Consider the following 23,879-nt stretch of genomic DNA (forward strand, 5'->3'; position numbering starts at 1 on the left):
TTCACCATCCTGCCTCCTTATAAGAACTCATGATTACATTGAACCCGCTCAGTTAATCCGGGGTAATCTCCATCTAAGTATCCTCAATTTAATCATATCTGCACAGGCCCTTTTGCCATTTAAGGTAATATCTTCATAGATTCCGGGGTTAGGATGTAGACATCTTAGGGAGGGGGAGCAGTCAGCCTACTGCCCTATCCTTCCAGGGCACTTTGGACAGAACTCAACTCGAACTAGAATCTGAACACCTCAAGAGCAGAGACTCTGCCTTATTCATAGCTTTATGAATATTTTTATATTCATATTTTTATGACCTACATCCAGTACAGGATCAAACACAGAATAACCACTCACTAAATGTTTATTGAATTAATAAATCAGTGATATCATATTTCTAAAAAGAAGATAAGGTTTTACATTGGCCGGGCGCAACTGCCCATGCCTATAATCCCAGCACTTTGGGAGGCAAAGGCAGGTGGATTACTTGAGGTCAGGAGTTTGAGACCACCCTGGCCAATTTGGTGAAACCCCATCTCTACTAAATATATAAAACTTAGCTATCATCTGGGTTTCCATATAAGCAGGTAGGTGGCCTTGCCTGCCTCATTCTCATTGAGCTTCCCCAGGTTAATGGCCAGGTTTTTCTCTCGATGATGTACTGCAGTTTCTTGTCTTCCCTGCCACACAGATGTGCAAATTTCCCCATAGTATTCTACTAACTGAAACCTCACAAAGTGCAGGGCCTCCTCCTCTGACACCTTCATGTTTCTGTCCTACCATCCAGGTAGTCGCAAAGTAAATTTTCGAATCAACTTATCAATGGATGTTCTAGCTTTAACCTAAGCCCAACAGAAGACCACAGAGCAGCCCCACCAGCCCTTCCAGCTTCTCTCGGAATGCTGACTAAAGCATTTCCTCGAACAGCTGGTTATGTGTGTTTAAATGAGGCAGCACCCTCATGCCTGCTGTGTGGTACTGTGGAACCATCTCCTTCCCGACAAAGCAGAGTCAGGAGGTTTTGCAAGGTGGTCATTGCCTCTACACTCAGACCTGGACTCATGGCTTGATTCCTGCTCTGGCAAAGGCACAGACTCTGGTATTAGGGATCCTGGCAATCAGCACCTGGGATTGCCCATTCCCATGAAGCAGGCCTCTGGGAAATGACCCTTGTTTTGGGGAGAAGGCAGGACGCATTGCATCCGCTTGATGGGATCGCACTAGGTCTTGATGGCCTTAGCTCTTTCAGAAGCCAACACGTGGGCTGAATCTGAGACAACAGCCTCTTCCTTGGCCTCTGAACCTGAAGATGCCCTTTTCTTAGGATGGGGGCAAGGATGGATGAAGACAAGCTGGTGTTTTGTCCAGGCCTGGAGATCTGGCTAGGGCCATCTAGACCACCAGAACCCTATTGCCTTGGGTTCTTTAGAAACTTTGTTTCAAATAAAAACAAAACTTCCTTTACTTGGCAATACCACAGCCAAATAAATAAATAAATGAGCAAAAAAAGAAAAGAAAATTAACACCCAGCTCCCAGTCTGCCTCTTTGACATTTCCTTCCTCCTACTTCTCCTTCATCTTCCCCTCCCTTCCCAGTTTTGTTCTGGGAAGAGGTCATCAGGGCCTATTAGGAACCTGTAGGAATACATATAGGAACTGGTTTGGGAAAATCAGAAGGAAAAGATGGCCTCCATGGTGCCTGCCTAAATCATTCACCCATTCTATAAAGGCTTGTTAAGTGCCTCCTATGTGTCAGGTACTATGCTGGGCACTGGGGCTCTGGGGTGTGTCCGCCAAGACCACCTCCACCAGGAAGTCTTTCCTGACCTCTCCTGGAAGCTGTATTCTCTCTGGTCTATGATAGCACTATGTGGCTACCCCAGTCTGCCAAGCAGTGGTTTCTGCATCTCATTTGCAAAGACTGAGGGCTTCAATAGATAGCTTTATTTTGTATTCCAGCTGTGTGAACATAACACAGGTACAGAAAAAGTTCTCAATACCTGGTGGATCTCTCCTTTTGAAAGCAAGGACTCTAGGAATCAAGCCTCACTTTTCACCTGGCCTACTATACACCCAGCACAGCGTAGATATGCTAGCTCTTAAACTGTCTCAGTTCTGTGAGAAAGGAATTATATCTCCATTTTACAGATGAGGAAACTGAGTCTCAGACAAGCAAAGTAACTAGCTCTAGGTCACACAGTCAGAGGCAGAGTGAGGATTAAACACTGGGTCTCCTGTGTGTGCCCAAAATGGGATGTTTGCCTCTTCCTTAGAGAGGGTTTACTCCTATGCTTCTCTAATCTTAGCAAAGACACTAGGAGATGTTTTTTGACAGGGCAGGGCTCTTGATTATTCCAAATCTCAGCCCTTCTTCAGGGCCAGCAAAGCCAACAAGGAGAACAACACCAGCTGAGACGCAGTCCCTCTCCGAGGAACTAGAAGTCCTTCTCACGGCATCCCCTGGGGTAGATAGGAAGCAGCTGCGACTGTGATCATCTAAGATCAGCAGGAGAGAGTGTTCTTCCCTGCTGGGATAGAGCACCCTGGCTCAGGTCCCCGCCTCCTGTTCATCTCCACTCTGGGAATCCCAGTTCTCCGAAGCCATGGAAATAGGCCCAATAACTTTGGGCTGGGCTGCTGGGCAGAGTCTAGTATAATGCATGTTACAGAAGGCTACAGCAGGATTGAGATGGGGATTCGGGGGCAGGGCCTTCTGGGGAGTGAAGAGCAGACTGCCGTGCTAACTGCCTGTGTAGGAATGAGTTTCTTCACCATTCAGGCCTCAATCTCTCCATCTCTATAGTAAAAGCTGGGCTAACTTGCCAGCCTGAGCCCTGCTTCCTGCCCCATGAGTTCAAGTCCAGGTTGCCTATTGAAAGCAGTCACACAGTGGGAAGTTAGGGGCCTTCCTGGCATCCCAGGGCTGGAAGCCGTCATCACAACTCCCTGATCATGACTGGCTGGAGAGTGAGCACGTAACCTGACAAGAGCCAATGAGATGCAAGAAGACTTTGCTGGGTATCCTGGAAAAGCCATCCTTAACTGCCACCTTGAGTTCCAGAGGGTGAAAACAGAATCCCTCTTAAGATGGTGAGGAAGAACTTGTCTAAGGATGGAATCAATGCGAGGCAGAGCACAGCTAAGAGCCAGAAAGAAACTAGGTCTTGAGGCTGTCTTCTCAGGTCCTTACTAAGCCATGCCTGATATCCCCAAGTCTTTTCTATTTGAGAACCAACGAATACCTCTTTTTTCTTAAGCTGGCTTGTATGAGCTTTTTTGGCACTGGCGATAGAGTCCCAACTGATGCAAACAGCCCAACCTTTATAATGCTGCCTGGGGGGTCTTTCTTGGCACCAAAGTCTTCTCTCACCTCTCTGCTCTGCTGCCTACCTGAGAGTTTAAGCTGGGAACTCAGATCGAGAGCTGATGAGTTTACCCTAAATTATTCCCTAACTTAGAATATCACCATGCCCTTTTCCTCAGAACCTGTTCCTCCTTCTGCATTCCCTGCCACCATTGATGATCCCAGCATTGGGCCAGAAACCCCAGCCCAAAACATGGAACCTTCTCCCACTTCTCCAGGATGCCTGTCCCCACTTTTTCCTACTAATACACACATCCAAACTCTTAGGGCTCCAGAGGAGGCACTCGGTTTGACCAACCTCCATGTTCCTGCCTAGAAGATAGACTGGTGCACAGCAAGATATGTTTGTTGAGTCAACTTTCAACCTTCGAATGATTTTCAAACATCATTACTTCCTAGGGGTGACTACTCCACCTACCTACCACTCAGCTCAGAGTTGGATGGGCTCGCACTCTCAACCCTCCCCAGAAGAGCAGACCCCAATACCTGGACAATGGCTGTGTGAACAGGCTCACAGCCCTCTGCTTGGACCCCCAGCACCAGAGTTTAGGGTGGGGACTCCCATGTGCATGATAGAAAGGAAGCTCACATCTTGCCCACTGAGGCCAGCAGCAGGGTGGGAGCAGTTGTGGATCTTGGCGAGGGTCTTTTTGTCACCAATAGACTGAGCTGAACTGCAGGATGGTGGGTGGGTGCACAAGAAGCCACGTGATATAGTAAAACTGAGCAGGCCCTTGGTTATCCAGATCTATGCAAACAGCTACATTAGCTGAGTCTTTAGACCCAAGTTAAGAACAGGTTATGGTGAACAGTGATAAGCAATAGCAGGGGTGGGTGGAGGCAGGGAGGGTAGATGGAGGAGCCTGAGAATGGCTCTCCCAACAGCAAGCTTTGGTGATTGGAAGCACATGTATTTCAAGGTCCTGCTTTTTAAATGTGCATGTAAAACTGTGACTGCTTCATGATATGAGACAGGAAGTTACCATAGAGAATTTCTCCCCAGGGGAGTTATTTTTCCACCATGGAGAGGTGGGGATGGTCTGGGAGTGATTCCAAGGCATAAGCAGGAGAGAAACTGACATTTATTGTACCAGGTGCTCTACCTGACTCTTCAGATCCTTTATCTTAACTAGTCCTTACAGTAGCCCTGCATGGCACTATTATTCCCATCTCACAGGTGAGAAAATTGAAGCACAGAAAGGTGAAGTAATTTGTTCCAGACATCACGATTACTAAGCAACGTAAACGGGGTTTGAGCTCAGGGCAGGCTGACTCCAAGCCCAGGGTCCTGCTCAGTATATCATAGTGAAGGCTTCTAGGTCAATACAGAGCCAGGCGACAGCAGCAGCAGCAACTTCAACCAAAAATGAAACGCTGACACAGGACCAGAAGAGGTTTTTCTGGCTATGACTTCACCAGTTAATTCATCATGGGGAAGGTATCATACCTAACAATCAGATTCACTTGTGTTCTCTGTTAACCTGCAGCTTGTTATATGTACAACAGCTCTACTTAAATTAACTGGTAAATAGCAGAGAGTTCATCCAAGGGGTTAAACTGAGTCATCCTCATGAGGCGTTTTTTTGTTGTTGTCGTTTGCTTGTTTTTAGAAAAGTCTCTGAATAAAGAGAGCTCTGAGGGCAGGTTAAGACCAGGGCCTGCCGGGAGATGCCTCAGCAGTTTTGCAGGGGCTATTCTGGGCTGTGAGTGGGCAGGCAGGTGAGCAGACCCCCCTCCCTGCTCAGGCCCCACAAGGAGCGTGGGCACTGGGAAATCACTGGGTTTGCTAGGGTTTTCAGGGATCACCCTAGCAACATTGCCAATGCCTGGGTGGAGCTCCTGCACCTTGGGGAACATTTTCCTAGGGTGGCCCCAGGCTCCTTACATCAGCCCAGGCACCCCTCTTTCCTGTGTCCACAGTTGGTATTTCCTAGTTATGAAATGATTTTTTCATTAATGCTATGATAGAACTTAGAGGAATGTAGATATTTTTAATATGACAACATAAATTTATAGAACAGAAGGTTTTTTCTTTCTTTCTTTCTTTCTTTTTTTTTAACAAAGTCACCTAATTTGGAGTCACCCTGGATCCTAGAAGCCCCAAAGGTCTGGGACATTGTTCTCCTGGCTTTTCATCTCTTGTCTTCTGATCTCTCCTTCTGGAGCCCCTACACAGGGCCCTTCCTCTAGGGTTGGCAGAGTTTGGGAAAAGCAAAGGCCCTTTAGGGCCCTGGGCTGGAATGCCGGCTGGAGTATGGCTGGCAGGCTTTGTGGTTGGGACAGGCTTGGGAGTAGCAGCTCTGCTCTGCTCAGCCTGCAGGTCAGCACGGGAAGGCCCAAGTTGGGCAGGGCCCCCAGGACAGGAGGGAGGGAGCAGCTACCCAATGCTTTCCTGATATCCTCTTCTGCCTCAGTTATCTCTCAGTTCTCTCCTATCAAAATCTAGCCATCTTGCAGCCTTGTTCAGTCTGCATGTCCAGATGAGAGAGGGTGATAACTAACCAGAAAACAGACTCCTGGGGTGGGTGGAGGGTGGCTCTCCTATGAAGTAATCCATCTTCCACACAGCTGGAATTCTAAAACATAGCTGTGGTCGCAGGCCTCCCTCAAGTCAAACATTACAGTGGCTCTCTGTATGCTGATTCCCAAGTCTGGCTGCTTACTAGAAGCATCTGAGGTGTGTGATAAAATGAAGATTCCTAGGTCCTTCCCAGATAGACTGAATCAGAATATCTGGGAATAGGGCCTGGGAATCTGCATGGCTAAAAGCCCCTAAGGGAAATCTGATCCAAAGACCACAGCTGGAGAATCCCTGGTCCACAGATGAAGTCCAGGTTCCTGGGCACTCATGCAAAACTTTCCGCTCTGAGACTGACAAACCTCTCTGGTTTTTTCTCCTGCCACTAGCACCAAGGTATCCTGTACCCCAGCCTCACCTAATGCTCCAGCTTCCAGAATATTCCATGTGTTGTCAAACCTCAGTGCCACTCCCCCTGCCTAAAAGGCCATCCCCCACATCTGTCTCCATGAAAGATCCTACTCATCCTTCAGGAACCACCTCATGATCATCACCAGATTAAACCCTCTGTTCCATTTCCTTTTAGCAGTTTAAATTGTTTAGTTGGAAACGTAGACTTTAACCTTCTGTTTGCCACTTTCTAGCTCTATGACTTTGGCTCTTGAATTTCGATGTCCCCACAAATTGTTATAAAAAATACTAAAATTTGAAAAGTATGTAAATATCTGTAAATTACATATACAGTGTCTAGCACAGGGTCTAGCACAAAATGACTAACGGAATGGTAACTTTTATTATTATTATTCCTATATTGTGATGGCATTCCTCTAACACAGAGTTCAACAAACTATGGCCTTTGGGCCAAATCTGACCAACTGATAGTTTTTGTGAATAAATTTTAATCAAAATACACAACCATTCACCTGTATATTGTCTATGGCTGTTTTCATGCTATGAGTGCAACTGAGTAGTTGAGGCAGACACTGTATGACCTACAAAGCCAAAATATTTACTATCTGCCCTTTTTCAGAAAAGTTAGCCAACGCTGCTCTGACATAATTGCAATTATTTGTTTTTAGTTTGATCTCCCCCATTTGGCTAAAAGCAACTCAAGGATCTTCATGGTAGACTCCTATTCATCCTTCAAAACCAAGTCTTTCTCATCTTTGTATCTCTAACATTTGGTATATAATTAGGGCTTGTTATATGTTAAATTGAAGCAAATAATTCTGTAACCCAGTTTAAGTGCACACATCTCCTGAAAACCTCTATGGGAAGATGGGGTAAGTGCCAGCAGACCCGGCTCTGAGCCTGCCTCCTTCCTAGCTTCAGTGTATAATAGTCTCACTGCCTCCAACCACCCAAAACCCAGGACTCTTGTGCTTTGCAGCTATAATATTTCCCCTGATAGAGAGGGAAGGAAGAACCCCTCCTAAGAAATTGGCTTTCCAAAGGTTAGTATATTCTCATTATCCAAAAGTGTATATATGGATGGTCTGAGGGTTCCCATGGTCCTTACAGGGGGCAATTTGGTGGACCCGTTTTTAATAAATGAACTTATGAATTGGCATTTTATTTAACTGAAGATTTATATTTTGTTTATTTTCGACTACCCATGAATTTGTATTTCCTGACCAAAGCTCCTTTTGAGAAGAGAACTAGGATTTCCAAGCAGTGAGACCATTTCTTTGTGAGCTGGTTATGCAACCATTCTGTGACCTTGGGCCAGTCACCTGCCTCTCTGGGCCTAGGCTTCTGTGCAACTTTCGGACTTGACTCCCTGGAGTTCTAGCCAGAGGGATGAACCAACTCGTGTGAGTGAAAACAGTAGCCTGGCAACAGGTAGCTTGACGGAGAGTCTTCCTACCATGCCTCTATGCTGCAGTAACACATTCCCTGTCCTCCCAAGAAATACAGCAACTCATTCCTACTGCCTTTTCTTGAGGCTTAAAGAAGATACTTTAGCCCTTAAGTAGATCTTCAGAAGATAAGAAAATGCCACGATGTGGAAAACTGTGCTGGATGAAATGGAAACACTCAGCTCTCCCCTGAGGCCACATGAGAAGCACATGGATAAAAGCCACAGGCCATCCCTTCGTTGAGCCTTTGCGAGCAGCAGCCCACCCCCTCTTTCAGAAAGTAATTCCCCCCTTACCCTTCACCCTCCTTGCAGACACCCCCATGGGATAAAATACTCGGCCTGCAGGAACCTGGTTATCTGGGGACAAATCCGTGTAACTGTGCGTTGAGCTGACTTTTATTGATTTCCCAGCAGGTGATTTATAACTGCCGGCTTCCTAAAAGGGCTTGTGGCCAGATGGCAATAAAAACACTCAGAGGCCAAGAGAGTTAAAAATAAATCCTGAAAAAGAGAGCAGAGGAAAGAGGGAGATAGACAGCTCCACAAGCCGAGGTGGGATGACTGCTCAGTCTGGATGACAGGGATGGGAATCTTGCTTTTCAGTTCCGCTGACGTAACCAATTGAGATCAGCAGCATCTTGTTTTTGGCTATTGCAAGAATTGCAGGGCAAGGAGTAGCTACATGTTGAGCTTCCAAAACTAACCATTAGCGTGACGGAGAAGAAAATTAGAGTGAGATTTTGCACTTTAGAACTTTATAAAGCTCATTTCACAGAGAGACTCCTCATACAACTATGTCACCATACTGTTTTCACAACAGGATCTGGATGTGCTTTAAAGCAGGCAGTGTAAATAAAAATTCTAGGTGTTATGTGCATGTCTGAGTCTGATGGCTGGTCATCCTCCCTCCCTGGTGTGGTTTTAGAGTAGACCTTGACTAAAATGAGCTTAGGATCATGCGAAACCGTGCACAAGGATCCTTTAGCTCAGTGAAAATAGGCAGTGCCTTCTAATTCTGGCTGTAGATCACTGTCATTTGGTACACTTGGTGAATGGGTTATTTAACAAATTCTGGCTTCACTAGTTGCAACTAACCAGAGATCAGATCTCGCAAAGGAAAACCAAGAAGGCTATTGTTAGGCACATAATTGTGCCCCCTAATCCTCCTCCTAGTTCTTATGTCAAAATGCTAATCCTCAGTACATAAGAATGTGACTGTATTTGGAGACAGGACCTTTAAAGAAGTGATTAAGTTTAAATGAAGCCATTAGAATAGACCCTAATTCAATCCGACTGGTGTCCTTATAAGAAGAGGAAATTTGGATGCAAAGGCACCAAGGATGTGCCTGCACAGAGGAAAGACCATATGAAGACACAGAGAGAGGGTGACCAGCTACAAGCAAAGAGAGAGGCCGCAGAAGAAACCAGACCTGCTGATGCCTTGACCTGGGACTTCCTCAGAAATGTTAGAAAATAAATTTCCACTGTTTAAGCCACCCAGCTTGTGATATTTTAATATGATAGCCCTGACAAACTAATATTGCTAATGATAGAATCTCTCAGCCATATCGGATTTAAATTCAAGTCTGTTTCAAACACAATCTTTAAAATTGGGATCAATACATTTTGGAGAATAATTGCTTTAGTATTTTTCCAGGCCAACCACAAAACTCTTTTCAGAACATTTCGAATGAAATAAAAATTCTCTAGACTAGATCCCAAGAATTCTACCTTTGAAGAAGTAAGATTATCTCTATTTGCAGATGATATGATCTTATGTATACAAAATCCTAAGAAATCCACTAAAAAGCTACTGGTACTAATAAACAAGTTCAGCAAGGCTGCAGGATACATGATTGAGATACCATAAGCAATTATATTTCTGTACACTAGCAATTAATAATCAAAAAATGAAATTAACAAAGCAGTTCCATTCACAATGTTATCAAAAGCATAAATACTTAGGAATACACCCAACGGCTGGCCAGGTGCGGTGGCTCACTCCTGTAATCCCAGCACTTTGGGAGGCCAAGGTGGGCAGATCACCTGAGGCCAGGAGTTTGAGACCAGCTTAGCCATCATGGCAAAACCCCATCTATACTAAAAATACAAAATTAGCAGGGTATGGTGGCACGCGCCTGTAGTCCCAGCTACTTGGGAGGCTGAGGCAGGAGAATCACTTAAACCTGGGAAGCAGAGATTTCATTGAGCCAAGATCACGCCACTGCACTCCAGCCTGGGTGACAGAGTAAGACTCTGTTTTTTTTTTTTTTTTTAAATAAATAAATAAATAAATGGAATACACTTAACAAAATAAAAGCAAAACTTTGAGAGATATGAAACATTGTTGAAAGAAATTAAACACCTAAATAGATGGAATGCCACCTCATTTCAATTTCACATGGAAATACAAGGAACCAACAATAACCAAAATAATTTTATAAAGGAGAAAAAAATTGAATATTATCTACACATCCCAATTTTAAAACTTACTATAAAACTATCGTAATATAGTATGATACTCTACACTGCACAAGAAGAGACATATACATCAATGGAACAGACCTGAGAGTTCATAACTAAACCCTTACATTTATAGTTAATTGATTCAACAAGGATGCCAAGAAAAGTCAATGGGGAAAGAATAGTCTTTTCAACAGGAATAATTGGCTATCCACATGTAAAAGAGTAAAGTTAAATCCCTTCTTACACCATGCACAAAAATGAACTCAAAACATCTAGACTGGAGAGCTGTAACTGTAGAATTCTTAGATGACAGCATGTGAGTAAATCTTGGTATCCTTGGGTTAGACAATGCCTTCTTAGATACAGCACCAAATGCGGGCAACAAAAGAAAAAGTAAATAAATTAGACTTCATCACAATAAAAAAAACCTCTGTATTGAAAATGATGCTATCAAGAAAGTAAAAAGATAACCCACCGAATAGAAAAAAATTTGCAAATAGCATATCTAAAAAAGGGCTTGTATCCAAAATAAATAACTCTTATAACTCAACAACAAAAAGACAAACAATACAATTTTAAAATGGTCAAAATATTTGAATACACATATCTTCAAAGAATATATGCAAATAGCCAATAAGCACAAGAAGGGATGTTCAACATCATCAATCATCAGGGAACTACAAATCAAAACAGCAATGAGATACTACTTTACACCCATTAGGGTGGCTAAAATTAAAAAGACAGGTAACAGCAAATGTCAACAAGGATGTGAAGAAACTAGAATCCTTATATATTGCTGGTAGAAACATAAAATGGTATAACCACTTTGGAAAACAGTTTAGCAGTTCTTCAAAAAGTTACACATAGGATTACCACATGATCTACCATTTCTACTCCTAGATATGTACCCAAGAGAAATGAAAATCTATATCCACATAAAAACATGTATATAATATTCATAGCAGCACTATTTATAATAGCCAAAACGTGGAAACAAACTAAATGTCCAAAAAGTAATTAATGGATGAATAAAATATGGTATATTCATATAATAGAATCTATTCAGACATAAAAAGGAATGAAGAGCCAGGTGTGGTGGCTTATGCTTGTAATCCCAGCACTTTGGGAGGCTGAGGCGGGTGGATCACTTGAGGTTAGGAGTTTGAGATCAGCCTGGCCAACATGGTGAAACCCTGTCTCTACTACAAATACAAAATTTAGCGGGGCTTGGTGCGCCATGCCTACAATTTCAGCTAGTCAGGAGGCTGCAGCAGAGAATTGCTTTAACCCAGGAAGCGAAGGTTGCAATGAGCTGAGATCGTGCCACTTACACTCCAGCCTGGGTGACGGAGTGAAACTGACTCAAAAAAAAAAAAAAAAGAATGAAGGAATGATATATGCTAAAGTATGAAATTTGAAATCAGTGAAAGGATGAACTTGAAAATATTATGGTAAGCGAAAGAAGCCAGTCACAAAAGACCACACATCTGATTTTATTTAAATAAAATGCCCATAATAGAGAAAGCTGTAGAGATGGAAAGTAAATTAATGGTTGCTCAGGGCTGGGGGGATGGGGGAAATGAGACGTGGCTGTTAATAAGCATGGGGTTTCTTTCCGGGTGATAAAAATATTCTGGAATTACATAGCCACGATGGCTGCATAACTCTCTGAATATACTCAAATCCATTGAATTGTACACTTTAAGTAGGTGAGTCATATAGCATGTGGATCATATTTTAACAAGGCTGTTAAACATTTTTTTTTCTAACTTCCATTTAAAAAAAAGAGAAGGAAGCTAGCTTTGGTCCTTAGTGCCTTGTGGCCTCTCTGGACATAGCTTCCTCAAACATAAACATTAGAAATTAAGCTCAATAATTTATAAGGTGCCTTCAATGTCTAAAATTGCTGAGTATACGTAATGTAAAAAAACAGATTGAGGAAGAGATAGATTATCTGTCTAGGATGGGGTCCTGTGAGGAGAGATGAAGGAGGAGGCAACAATAAGAAGACTGACAGAAAGAGAGATGAAGGGAGAGGGACACGGGCTCAGAGAGACAGACAGAGACATGGAGACAGGACTACACCAAGAAAGGCAGGCTCCCTGGGATGAAGGTACAGATTACTCATCTGTTCTTCCATCTAACAAACATTTACTAAGCACCAACCAAGTGCCAAATTCTGTGCAGTAGTAAACCAGGTAGGCCAGGGCACTGAGCTCAGAGGTCAGAGACATAGCAGTAAGCAGGCAATTTGCAAATAAGTACAGAGAGCAAGAGCTGGGGTGCAGTATTTCGAGATGCTCCAGAAGTGCACAGATGCAACACACCCCACACCACACTCAACATACACAACATTCCCAAAGGTAGAATCATGTTTGCAGGGAGCACCATTCCTCATCGGAGGCATTTAGAATTCTGCTAGTAAAGACATTCAAATAAACGTGTTTTTACAAGTATGGGCACACATGGGGGTGTCACCTTTCAGTTCTCACCCTGAAGTCTCTATAAAATGAGGCTGAAGGACAGGATTTATCCCTCAGTCCAGAGTTTTCCAGTACTCTTTCACCCTCATGGGGAGGGACTGACTTTGGAAACAGAAAGGAATGTGACTTATACCAAGCACACCAGCACCGCTCCTCTGGGCTTTCAGCTGGGAACTTCCCAGAACACATTCTGTTCCACTCTCCTTTCATCCCATCCAGACCTGGCCCAATAAAGGCATCACATGTTGCCCCTTCCCCTGTCTTGTGGCTTCTCTGCTGCTGACAGGCACATGAAGGGGAATTGAAGCTCAACAGAAAAGTGACTGCTCCCTGCACAGTGCTGGCCCCCTGACCAACTCAGATTCAGCCAACTGTGAGGAGGGAAGGCCACGGACGTTTCTGGGTAGTTCTTGCCCGAGTCCCTCTTCTCCTAACTCCAGATTTAGCCAGAGTCCAAGCTCCACCATATGCCTGAAATAGCCTCAAGTCACATGCTAAGATAGGGGTTCATCCCCTCATAAGAACGATTCTCTTTGGAGGTGTTGGGGGCTTTGGACATTGTGTACTGGCACATGAATAGGAAAGGCAGAGTGACCCAGAGCAGAAAGGAGTGGGCACCGCCCTGCAGATTCTGGGCGGCTGCACCAGCACTGGGCTGGGAAACAGCCCTTGGGCTCCCTGAAGTTCTCCCTGGCTGTGCACCATTTGGAGCAGCAGTGAATTAATGTGATTCAGGCTCCAAAAATAGTAGCCAGAGCATCTAAAATTGCTTTCCACCCTGGGCTGGGCCAGTCTCCTGGGAATGTCAGCATTTCTAAAATGTCCCCATTCACCCAGAGTGCCTTGTGTCAGACCCCAAGTGGGATCTGGGCCACCGTTAAGCTCTCCTGGTTCCATTGGCTCCTGCCCGGTTCCCCTCTGCTGTGTGTCATGTGCACTGCCTCCCAAACAGGAAATGCTACTTGATGCCTGCCACTTGTTGTTACCAGGTTCAAGAACTTTAACCTGGCAAATGGCTGGGAAGGGCAGAAATGGCCCCTTGCAGAAGTGGCCTCGGTGGCTCTCTATCATTGAGTTGGGACTTACTTTCTAACGATGATGACTGGGAAAGCAGGGTCACCTGGGGAACCCTGAGCCTCTGGTCGGCTGCTGATACCAAAGGGAGACATTTCCACAGTGGCTTGTGTTTCTCTGATAATAATTATTTTGGGGTCTCAGGGAATTTCATCATTGTGAAGACTTGCCACTGCCTTTGCACATCCTGTGCTCTATGCAGGAAGTGCCCTTTACATTCTTCCCTGACTGACTAATGCTCCTTCTTTCTCTTATGCAGCACCTTCCTAAGAGTGGGGAGCTGTGGTCTTTATTTTTTCTGCCATGAATGCTCTGGAATAGCCACCTTTGCCCAGGTTACGCTCCCATGCCTAGAGACTTACACCCTGCATTCTCCTAACCACTGATCGACCACGATTCTCAGCTGCCTTATTCATGGGCAGGAGTGAAGCAAGGAGAAGCCCCCTCCCCTGCCTCATGGAGGCTGATCTCCCATCTAACAACTAAATGGCCAGGATTTGTAACCACTGGACAGGCTTCCTGATTTAAATGCAGTTTGAGTGTCTCTTGGCCTAAAGAATCGTGATTTGATCTTTATCATCACCTGCTTTAGTTCTCAGGTTCTTAGCTGTGATGCTCCTACTGCCTCTCAGTGGCTTCACTTTGCCTCCCTAAGAGATGCCAGAAGCACAGAACAGAGAAAGGTTGTAAAGTAAGCACAAGTATAACCATAAAGGAGGATACGTTAGTTTACACCTTGGTTTCTTACTACACAGTGGGAGGTTAACAGTTCCTACCACAGAGTGGTTGAGAGGATGAGATTAGATGTGTAAATGACTCAGCACGAAGTCAGTACTTTGGAGGGACAGCTGCATTTTTGCTCATGTGGCCCTCAGTCCCCCTTCTTCTGGTAACAGCAGCATAGTCATCATACTTGGGCTTGGGACATGGGTGGTTGACCCCACAGTAGGACTGGAGCTGTAACACCGGACTGGCCCCACAGAACATCCCATGCTCCAAGCTCTGGACTGTAATTGAGGAATGAGCACGTGACTCAGACCAGGCCAATACATTCAGTTCGGCAAATTCTGTTGGAACTGTTGGGGGAGTTCTTGCTGCAGGCATTGCTGAAGGGATAGGCTGGGAACTGCAGGTGCCACAGTGCTACTACGCAGGAGAGGCCACCTGAGAATACATTCAAACCAAGGACAGCCGAGAGATAGAGGGGATGAGGCCATGGATCCAGCCACATCCGAAATTGCCCTACAACTCTCAGTGCTGTAATCCAGAACATTCTGCTAATTTTCTTATCTAATTTGAATCCATTTCTATTCCAGGCAAACCAGAATCCTGACAAATGCAAAGCTCAGCATGTCTGAAGGTTTGCCCTTCCCACAGTCATTGCTCTGGGGCAAGGGGTGCTCCTTGGCCCCTGCAGAGACAATGCCACAGCTCCTCTCTCTGTCCCCAGTCTCTCGCTCTTCAGTCTTTTCCTGCACTGACTGTTCTCAAACACAGGTTTGGAAGATGCCCTGCCTCCCCATTGGCTGGAGATCTTTGCAGGTAGATCTCAGCTCTACCTGCAAAACTCCACATCCGACCCTAATTCCCTTTGTACGTCTCTCCTATGACCTTCCTCTTTGGGTCCATGCACACTCTGGGCCCCACTCATAACAACCCCTTCCCCACTCTGAAACACTCCTTCCACTCTCCCAATCCTGTGCCTTTCCCAAGAAGTTCCTCACTCCTTTCTTACCTACCTGCCAGATCCACCTACTCAACTACCTTCTCTTCCAAGAAGCCTTCATGGATGGCCCCAGACCGAGTCAACGTCTCCTTCTCCTGAATCAATGTCTTCCTTGTACACACTATAGTACCTCTAAGTGTTTATGACATGAAAGTAATTTATACATTTTTTCGAGAGCAGGGAGCATGTCTTACTCCTTTCAGGATCCCCTAGGGCACTTGTACAAGGTTTGCTCACCCTAGGCCCTCCGTGAATTTGTCAACACAAGACCTGGGCTTCCAGCTGACAAACTCTGACTCCCCTGTCCCCTCCCCTCAACCATACTCTAGGAAAGGAGTGCCTAAACTTCGGGTCACATTTCCTCTTCGCTAGTAAACTTCTTTTTAAAAAAAAATTATGATAAAATACGTGTGACATGAAATGTATCATTTTAACCATTTTAAAGTGTACAGTTCAGTGGCATTAAGTACATTCACAATGTTGCTCACCTATCACCCTACCTAGTTCCAGAGCTTTTTCATCATCCCAAATGGAAACTCTGTGCCCATGAAGCCATCACTCCCTTCTCTCCCTTTCCCGCAGGCCCTGCCAACCACAAATCTGCTTTCTGTCTCTGTGGCTTTACCTGTTCCGGATAGTTATATGAATGGAACCATACAATATGTGACTTTTTCTGTCTAGCTTCTTTCACTTGGATAAAGTTTTTGACATTTATCCACATGGTAGCATGTATCCACACTTCATTCCTTTTTATGGCTGAATAACATTCCATCGTATCTATCTATCTATTTATCTATCTATCCACCCATCCCACATTTTGTTTATTCATTCATCAGGGGATAGACATTTGGGTTGTTTCCTCCCTTTGGCAATTGTGAATAGTGCTGTTACAAACACTGTTATACAAGTTTTGTTTGAACACCTGTTTTCAATTCTTTTGCATATATACCTAGGACTGGAATTGCTGGGTCATATGGAAATTTTGCATTTACCAGGAAGCTGCTTATCCTTGCTATCTGCAAGCCTCACCAACGTACTGGGTCTACTTAACTGCCTTCACCTGTGGAGAGCCCAAGGTTTCTTAGAAGGGAGCGATTTAATCTTGTCATCTCCTGATGGCAATCCTTAAAGGATGTTCCTAGTTTTTAATACTGACCTCTTGCTATTTAGAGCTTTCCTCTGTCTAAGCTATTTCAGACATATTAATTTCTTCCTTACAGAAATACTACAAGGAAGAAACTATTATGTCTGCTTTTTAGATGCAGAGGCTAAGAGATTCAGAGGATGAAGTGATGTGGCAATGTCACAAGGCCATTAGGAGCCCGGCTGAGACTGACCCCAGCCCAGTGCCCTTTCCATACCACCACAGTGGCCCTCTCTCAATTTGCTTCTCTTTCCAAAGTCTTTGTGAAATAGCCACCTTCTGAAATGTATTCAGACCCACCATTGTCTAGAAATGCCCCCTTGTTAGGCGACTGGTCAATGCTGGCACAGACCTCTGCACACACTCTGCCAGTTGGCACCTCATTTATAATTAAGCATTTTTCCTGGGGCAGATTTTGCCTGTACCAAAGAGACCAATGTTTACCTTTTCTGAGTCTCCTGTCACCTTCTGCAATCCTGGGTTAACATTCCTTTTGATGCTGCTATGAGTCTAAATCTGAGTGTATACCACATGCTCAACCTCAGCTCTCTTAATTTCCTCCTTGTTCTTTTGTTCAACTCAAGGTCAACCCAAGAGTCTCCCCTTCCCTTTCTCAGGAGGAAACTATCCCTTGGACCGAGGGGTCCCCTGACCTCTTTGGGGTGGAAAAGAGGCACAGTGACCTCCAGCTGGATGTGGTGAAGTTGTGTCCATCCTGCTTCTTGGAAGCTTCCAATCTTAGTGTCCTAGTCTACCTGAGACCAGGAGGCTGTAGAAATAAGCAGAACAAGCAATGACAACAATAACAACATTCACTGTCCATCAGAGGCACAGAGCTTTTAAAAAGCGTATGATCCAGTGGCATAAGTACCTCCGCAGTGTTGGCACCTACCACCCTTATCCAGTTCCAGAACACTTTGCTCATCGCAAATGGAAACTGTGCCCACGAAGCAGCCACCCTCTGTTCCGCTTTCCTCCAGGTCCTGCCAACCACAGATCTGGTGCCTGGTGCTTTAGGCATATTTACTCACTCAATTCCTTGACTGTCCTATGAGGTGGGTGCTACTTTGCAGATAAGGAAACTGAGGTTCAGTGTGAGGCTGTGACCTCCAAAGTCACGGAGCTAATGGGTGGCCAATCAGGAATTGAAGCTGTCAGAGCCCATGCGTTCCCCACGCCAGCCCACTGTCTGCCTCTCAGGAAGAAGCTTCGTGAGCTGACCTGGCTTACTGAGAGCCTTCCTTAGCAGTTCTGCAAGTGGCGAGGACTCTCTAGATGCCATGTGATCCATCCTGTGTCCACCCAAATAGGAATGCCACTAGGCACTTTTCCTAAAGTTGTATAGAGTTCTATACCACTCCAACTCTGGGTGATGTTGCCAGGAGCTCTGAAAAGAAAGGTTTTGTGTTTCACTGTGTTTGGGGATATCAGCAGGAGACAGGTTTCTGTCTTGCAGGACATCTCAGAACTTTTAAGAAGCAAATGTGCAGTATAAATCTCCAAGAAAGGGCAAAAGGATATAATGTTTCCCAAATTTATTTCACCATGAAATGTTTTTCCAAGGACTGTCTTAAACTGTCCTCTTTAAAACTCCACTCTGGGCCAGGCACAGTGGCTCATTCCTGTAATCCCAACACTTTGGGAGGCTGAGGCAGCTGGATCACCTAAGGTCAGGAGTTTGGGACCAGCCTGGCCAACATGGTGAAACCCTGTCTCACCATGGCTCATTCCTATAATCCCAGCTACTCAGGAGGCTGAAGCAGGAGAATCGCTTGAACCCAGGAGGCAGAGGTCGCAGTGAGCAGAGATTGCACCACAGCACTCCAGCCGAGGCGACAAGAATGAAACTCTGACTTAAAAATAAATAAATAAATAAATCTCCACTCAGAAATGCCCTAAATCCTCTCAGGTTAGAGGGTGTCCAGAGGCGAGAGAGGACATGATTATGTCCATTGACCCGGAGCTGGGCTGCCTGGGTTCGTATCCCAGCCCTGCCACGTGACCTTGGGCAAGCTGCTTCATCTTTCTACGCCTGAGTTTCCTCACTTGTAAAACACGGATAATGAGAATCTTGTGAATTATGTAATACAAACTTCTTAGAACAATGGTTGGCCCATGGTAAGCACTCACTAACTTGTTAAAGAGCATTTTTAATCCTTTAAAAGCCTTGAAGAAGGGGGTGTCCCACTTTCCCTCAGAAGCAGTAGTCTAGTCCTGACATGCCCTCCCCCAAGCCTGCAACAGCGTCTAATTTTATAAAACCTCTCAGCAACGATGCAGGGTGAGGAGCCCGGTAAAGGTAGTCGTGGTTCCCGAGGGAACAACTCTCCTATCCTTGATGGCTAGGAAGGCCTTCTACTTCTTCCTCTTTCCTCCTCCACAGCCAGGTACACAGGAGTCAGAAGACCTAGGCTCTAAACCCAGCTTATTCATTTAGCAATCAGATCTCAAGTTCCCTTCCCTATAAAATAGAATCAACAAGACTCTGATCCAGGGCATGGCATAGAGCGGGTTGGGGTGCGGGCACTGAGCAGGCAAAGAGGCCTGGGGTGGCCACACTGCCCAAGAGAAGCAATGTGGCAGGAGAAGGCAGTGCCAGTAACAGACGACAAATGTCTCTGCCTCGGGTGAGAAGGGAGACGGTTCTAAAGACAAGGCTGCTTGGGTGGTGAATTAGGTTAATCAACAGTAAGTAGCTGCTGCAACAGGAAACCCCAGATTTCAGTGGCTCTGGATGTACTTTGGATCTTGCTGAGTTAAGTCCAGTGCAATTGAGATGTCTGCTTCCATCTTATAGCAATGAGTTTTACCACAGAAACACTATATGGAATATATCCAGCATTAGGTAGGTGTATGGATGCCACGAATTCCTAGATGACCCTGTCTGCCAAAGCCATTCTCCTCTGTTACTAAACTGATGCCTCCCCAGCCCACTACCTCTCACTGGAGAAGTAACCTTGCAGGAGTGTGTGGTTACTTCTGATTTAATTCTCCCAGCTTTTAAAGACTTCTCTGCAAGTGCTGACTCTCTGGTTGCCAACATTCCAGTTCCTTCATTTCTCGCCTCGTAGGTGGCCTCAGGCTCTGCAGTAGCCATGACTTGCCTCACTTGTAGTTCACCTGTGGCAGAGGCAGGCAGTGCTCCATGTGCTCCTCTAGTTTCCCAGCCTCCCTTGCAGCAGGTTGAGGCCATATGACTTTGGCCCATAGCCTGGGTGTCACCTCTGGTTTGAGGCACTGAGATCCTGTGCCTCCTGTAGCCTTCCCTTCATCCGCTGAGATGGCTCTGGAGGCCACATGCTTCATAAGCAAGCTGGAAAAATTAACTTAGAAGCAAATGCACTCTTTTTCCTAGGCCTCACTCCTCCACTGGGGGTGCAGGGGAGGGCAGGGAAAGCATCAGCTGGGTAGGAAAGGAGAATGGCTTTGGCAGACTGGGCCATCCAGGAGCTCTTGGCACTTAAGTAGCCGTTTAATGCTGGAATACCTTCCATAAAGAATCTTGCTGCAATTTGGGGGCCATGGAGTGTGTCCTATGATTCAGATATTCCCAACACACCATGGACCAGTGTGGCAGGCAGTGCATCTCAGTCTATAACAGGCGCACGGTCACCTGGGGGCTTGCTAAGGTGCAGAGTCTGACTCAGTAGGTCTGAGCAGCTCTCAAGATTCTGCATGTCTCACAGCTCCCTGGTGATGCTGATGCTGCTGGTCCCTAGACCATATTCTGAGTAGAAAGGTGACAGGGACAAGACTAACATATCAGCCAGGCATGGCGGCTTCTGCCTGTAATCCCAGCACGTTGGGGAGGCTGAGGTGGGAGGACTGTTTGAGCCTAGGACTTCAAGACCAGCCTAGGCAACATAGTGAGACCCTGTCTCTATGAACAATAACAAGTTAGCTGAGCGTGCTGGCGTGTACCTATAGCCTCAGCTACTAGGGAGGCTGTGGCAGGAGGATTGCTTCAGCCAGGAAGTCAAGGCTACAGTGAGCCGTGATCATGTCACTGCACTCCAGCCTCTCCAGCCTAGGTGACAGAGTGAGATACCATCTTAAAAAAAAAAAAAGATTACTTCTCCATTTTAAGTACAGTAGAAACAGTGCTTAGGGTCCATGAAAATAATTTATTTTAAAATCAGAAGAAAACATAAACTGTTAGGTCAAATAAAATGTTTTGATGGATAACAATATATTTATTTTTCCACCAACATAGTCATAAAATTTGTATTATTTTCCTAAGGAGAAAGGGGCCCACAAAGGCGTAGGTACCTAGGGCTCACACAAATCCCAGTGGGGTCCTTGGGGCCGGGTGGGTTAGAGGGCACAGTGAGAGGGGTTATGTTTCCTATAATGCATAAAACTGTAAAATCCAGATAATTCATGAAAGATTACACAGATAGCATGGTTTCATGGTCCTCAGGGAGGGTCAATGAGTTCTAGGGGGAGGAGAAAGTGCTTTGCAGATGTTAGTTAGCTGCTTGATCCATTTTCCCGGGTCTCTTCAAGTTCACCAGATCTCCCCTTCTTAGGAGCCCTTAGGGGGTGCCCAATGCCTCCTGGAGTCCCCTCAAATTCTAGTGCCTGTGAGTTTCATTCCTTCCAAGGAACAGAAATCCAGTCCTTTTGTCACCGCCCACTACTCCTGTAGGGCATACTCATCTGCTCCCAGGCTGGAAAGCTGGGAGAAGCCGGCCCTGTCGTGTGAGAGAAGAGGCACCAGGCTCTAGCAGCTGCCTGGACTATCGTTTCCAATCTGAGCAGTAAATGTCTTAACACATGAGTCAAGTGCCTTGTTAATAAAAAAGATAATAAATAGGCATTTCCTTTAGCAGTAAATGTTTTTTTAGAAACACAACCTTCCATTAACTTTGGACCTGATGCCAGTTCTAACTGTCCCCAAAGGACTTGAATGGGATTGTAATAAATAAACAGTAACAGTGGACTCCGAACACACCTGCAGTCCTCCTTCTTGTCACTGACAGTGCCCAGCACAATTATTGCTCTGGGATGGTCTCCATCATGCAACCATTGGGAAGAATCACTGGGGCTTGGGGGATGAATGGCTCACAGATGAGGAAAATGAGGACTTGGAAAGAAGACTTGATTTGCTCAAGAGTACAACATGAGTTGCAGGCAGAACCAGGCCTACAACTCAGGACCACTGCTTATACACTGTCTTCATTTTCAGCTTAGGAAGTTGCACCAGGGATGGATGTTGGAAGACCTTCAATGCCCTTAAACCTGAGAGGTTTCATTCATGCGTGCATTTGTTCATTCATTCATTTAACATATCTACCGAACACCTGCTACAAACTTGCTATGGTGCTAGCTTTCCTTAATCTCTTTCTATAAAGCCATAATGATCTAACCCTTTTTGAAATCTTATTGTCCCAGCTCTACTCTCTCCCAGCCTGATAAACTCCAAGTATAAGTTTCTATCTGCAGATGGGCTACAAGCACTTTGCACCAATGGCAATATGGCCTTGGCTCTGCCACTTTCTACCTGTGTTAATCCTGAATGAACTGCTCAGCCTCACAAAGCCTCCATTTTCTCATCAGTAACATGGAGATAATACAACCCATCTCATAGGGTGCTGCAAACATTTGAGATAACGTATATAAAGCACTTAACACAGCATTTATCTGGTGCTCAATAGATGACAGGTGTTACAGTAATAAGCACATTATTATTATTATTGTCATGTGAAACAAGTCCCTGGAGATTCAGCAAATGGAATCTTCCCCTCTGGGACTCTAAAAAAGTCAGGCTCTCTTTGTTCATGTGCCTAAGCAACTTTTGTACTTTATAAACTATAGGAATGCTGATATAGACACAACTTGCCAAATGTTTTCAGGACTAATGCAAACGATCCTTGATGTCTACAACCAATAACATCCTTTTATCCTTTTGGGCCCAGGTGGCCTGAGAAACAGTCTTCCTCTAAGTTCAGTAAGGTCTGTGAATCCCAGACCTGTTAGGAATGTTGGCTACACATAGAGATAACTGCAAGGAGATAGGGCTGCCCTCGAATGTATTAACAAGGCTAAAAAAAAAAAAATAATACACAATGGACATGATTAGTTATCTATGGATGTAACCCAAGAAATTCTCTGTATATGGGGTTGCAGAATTGGGAGGCTTAACAGACATCTCTAGAAGGCAGGACAGAAAGACCGCTATAAATAAGTAGGTGATGACATTCTTTGAAAACACTTTTACTTTAAGCAATTTTCCCTTCTTTAGTAAGAACCCTGTAAATGAAGGATAGCTTCCCCATGACCACATTTATACCCCACAGTCCTGTCCCCTGACCATGACTGACTGATCCTGATCCAAGCTGGACTTATTGGATTCTTTCTCTCAAGCACTTAAAGACCAGGAGCTTCTGGAACCTAGTCAAACTGGGCCTGTGGCCTGAGCAGTGGTCTTCGGAGTAGAGTATGTCGTCCAGGGAATGCAGGATGATTTGATAGAATATAGGAAGGAGATTTAAAATAAAAACCTTCAATTTTTAATTAAAAATAGTAACAAGGGACACTTATTTAATATTTAATAAACAGATTGGCAATGGTGTTGGTTCATGTATTGAAAGGCCACTATTATGTCCAGTTTGTGAGATGTTATAAGGGACCGTGGGGAATTCTACAATGTTACGGAACTGATGTAGCACCCTCATGTATCCATTTGCTTTCCATGAAGGGTGATGCAGTTTGTGTATGCCCAAGCAAGTAGATTAATAAAACACATTTGTCTAGTTTTAACCTACCCTACCATCGTAAAATGGGTATGTAGCTTAAAAGGCCTGTGCAAAGAAAAAAAAAATGTGCAATGAAAATACTACTTCTAATAAAGCTAAAAATAACTCTCAAAAATATTTTTACAAACTAGCGGATAAAACTGAAAATGCAATATAATAATTCAGGAAGTAAGGATGTCCCTCCTCCACATCAGGTATCTGAGCTGGTTTTCCTCTGCCCTCCTTCCCTTTCTCCCTGCCCTGCCCTCTGATTCTCTGCTGTGTGCTTCAGGATGACACCTATGGAACGTATAACCTGGGCTCCTTTGCTTGCTGGCTGAGTTTGGCCAATGCAACAGTAGGGGACGGGTGGAGAGAGGGGCCTGGGCCTTTCCTTCCTTGCTCCAGCATGACATCTCTGGCAGTGACTGTGCCTCTCCTTAGCTACAGCTCATTCTGGATAGATCCTCTTCCCTGGCTCCACAGCTCACTGGTTTCTGGTAACATGA

General features: G+C 45.0%; 1 protein-coding gene and 1 long non-coding RNA gene across 9 annotated transcripts in view; one reads left to right on the top strand and one right to left on the bottom strand.

Moving 5' to 3' along the window:
• Window positions 1-23,879, bottom strand: part of MRVI1 (murine retrovirus integration site 1 homolog) — a 122,408-nt gene that overhangs the window by 88,875 nt on the left and 9,654 nt on the right. The window lies entirely within an intron of this gene.
• On the top strand, window positions 746-22,729 carry LOC116525128. Its single transcript, XR_004257588.1, has 3 exons — window positions 746-825; window positions 21,244-21,250; window positions 22,716-22,729. It is a non-coding gene; the product is annotated as an uncharacterized LOC116525128 (long non-coding RNA).

This window comes from Sapajus apella, unplaced genomic scaffold, assembly GCF_009761245.1.
Source record: "Sapajus apella isolate SASKATOON/1434 unplaced genomic scaffold, GSC_monkey_1.0 scaffold47, whole genome shotgun sequence".
Taxonomy (NCBI): Eukaryota; Metazoa; Chordata; class Mammalia; order Primates; family Cebidae; genus Sapajus; species Sapajus apella.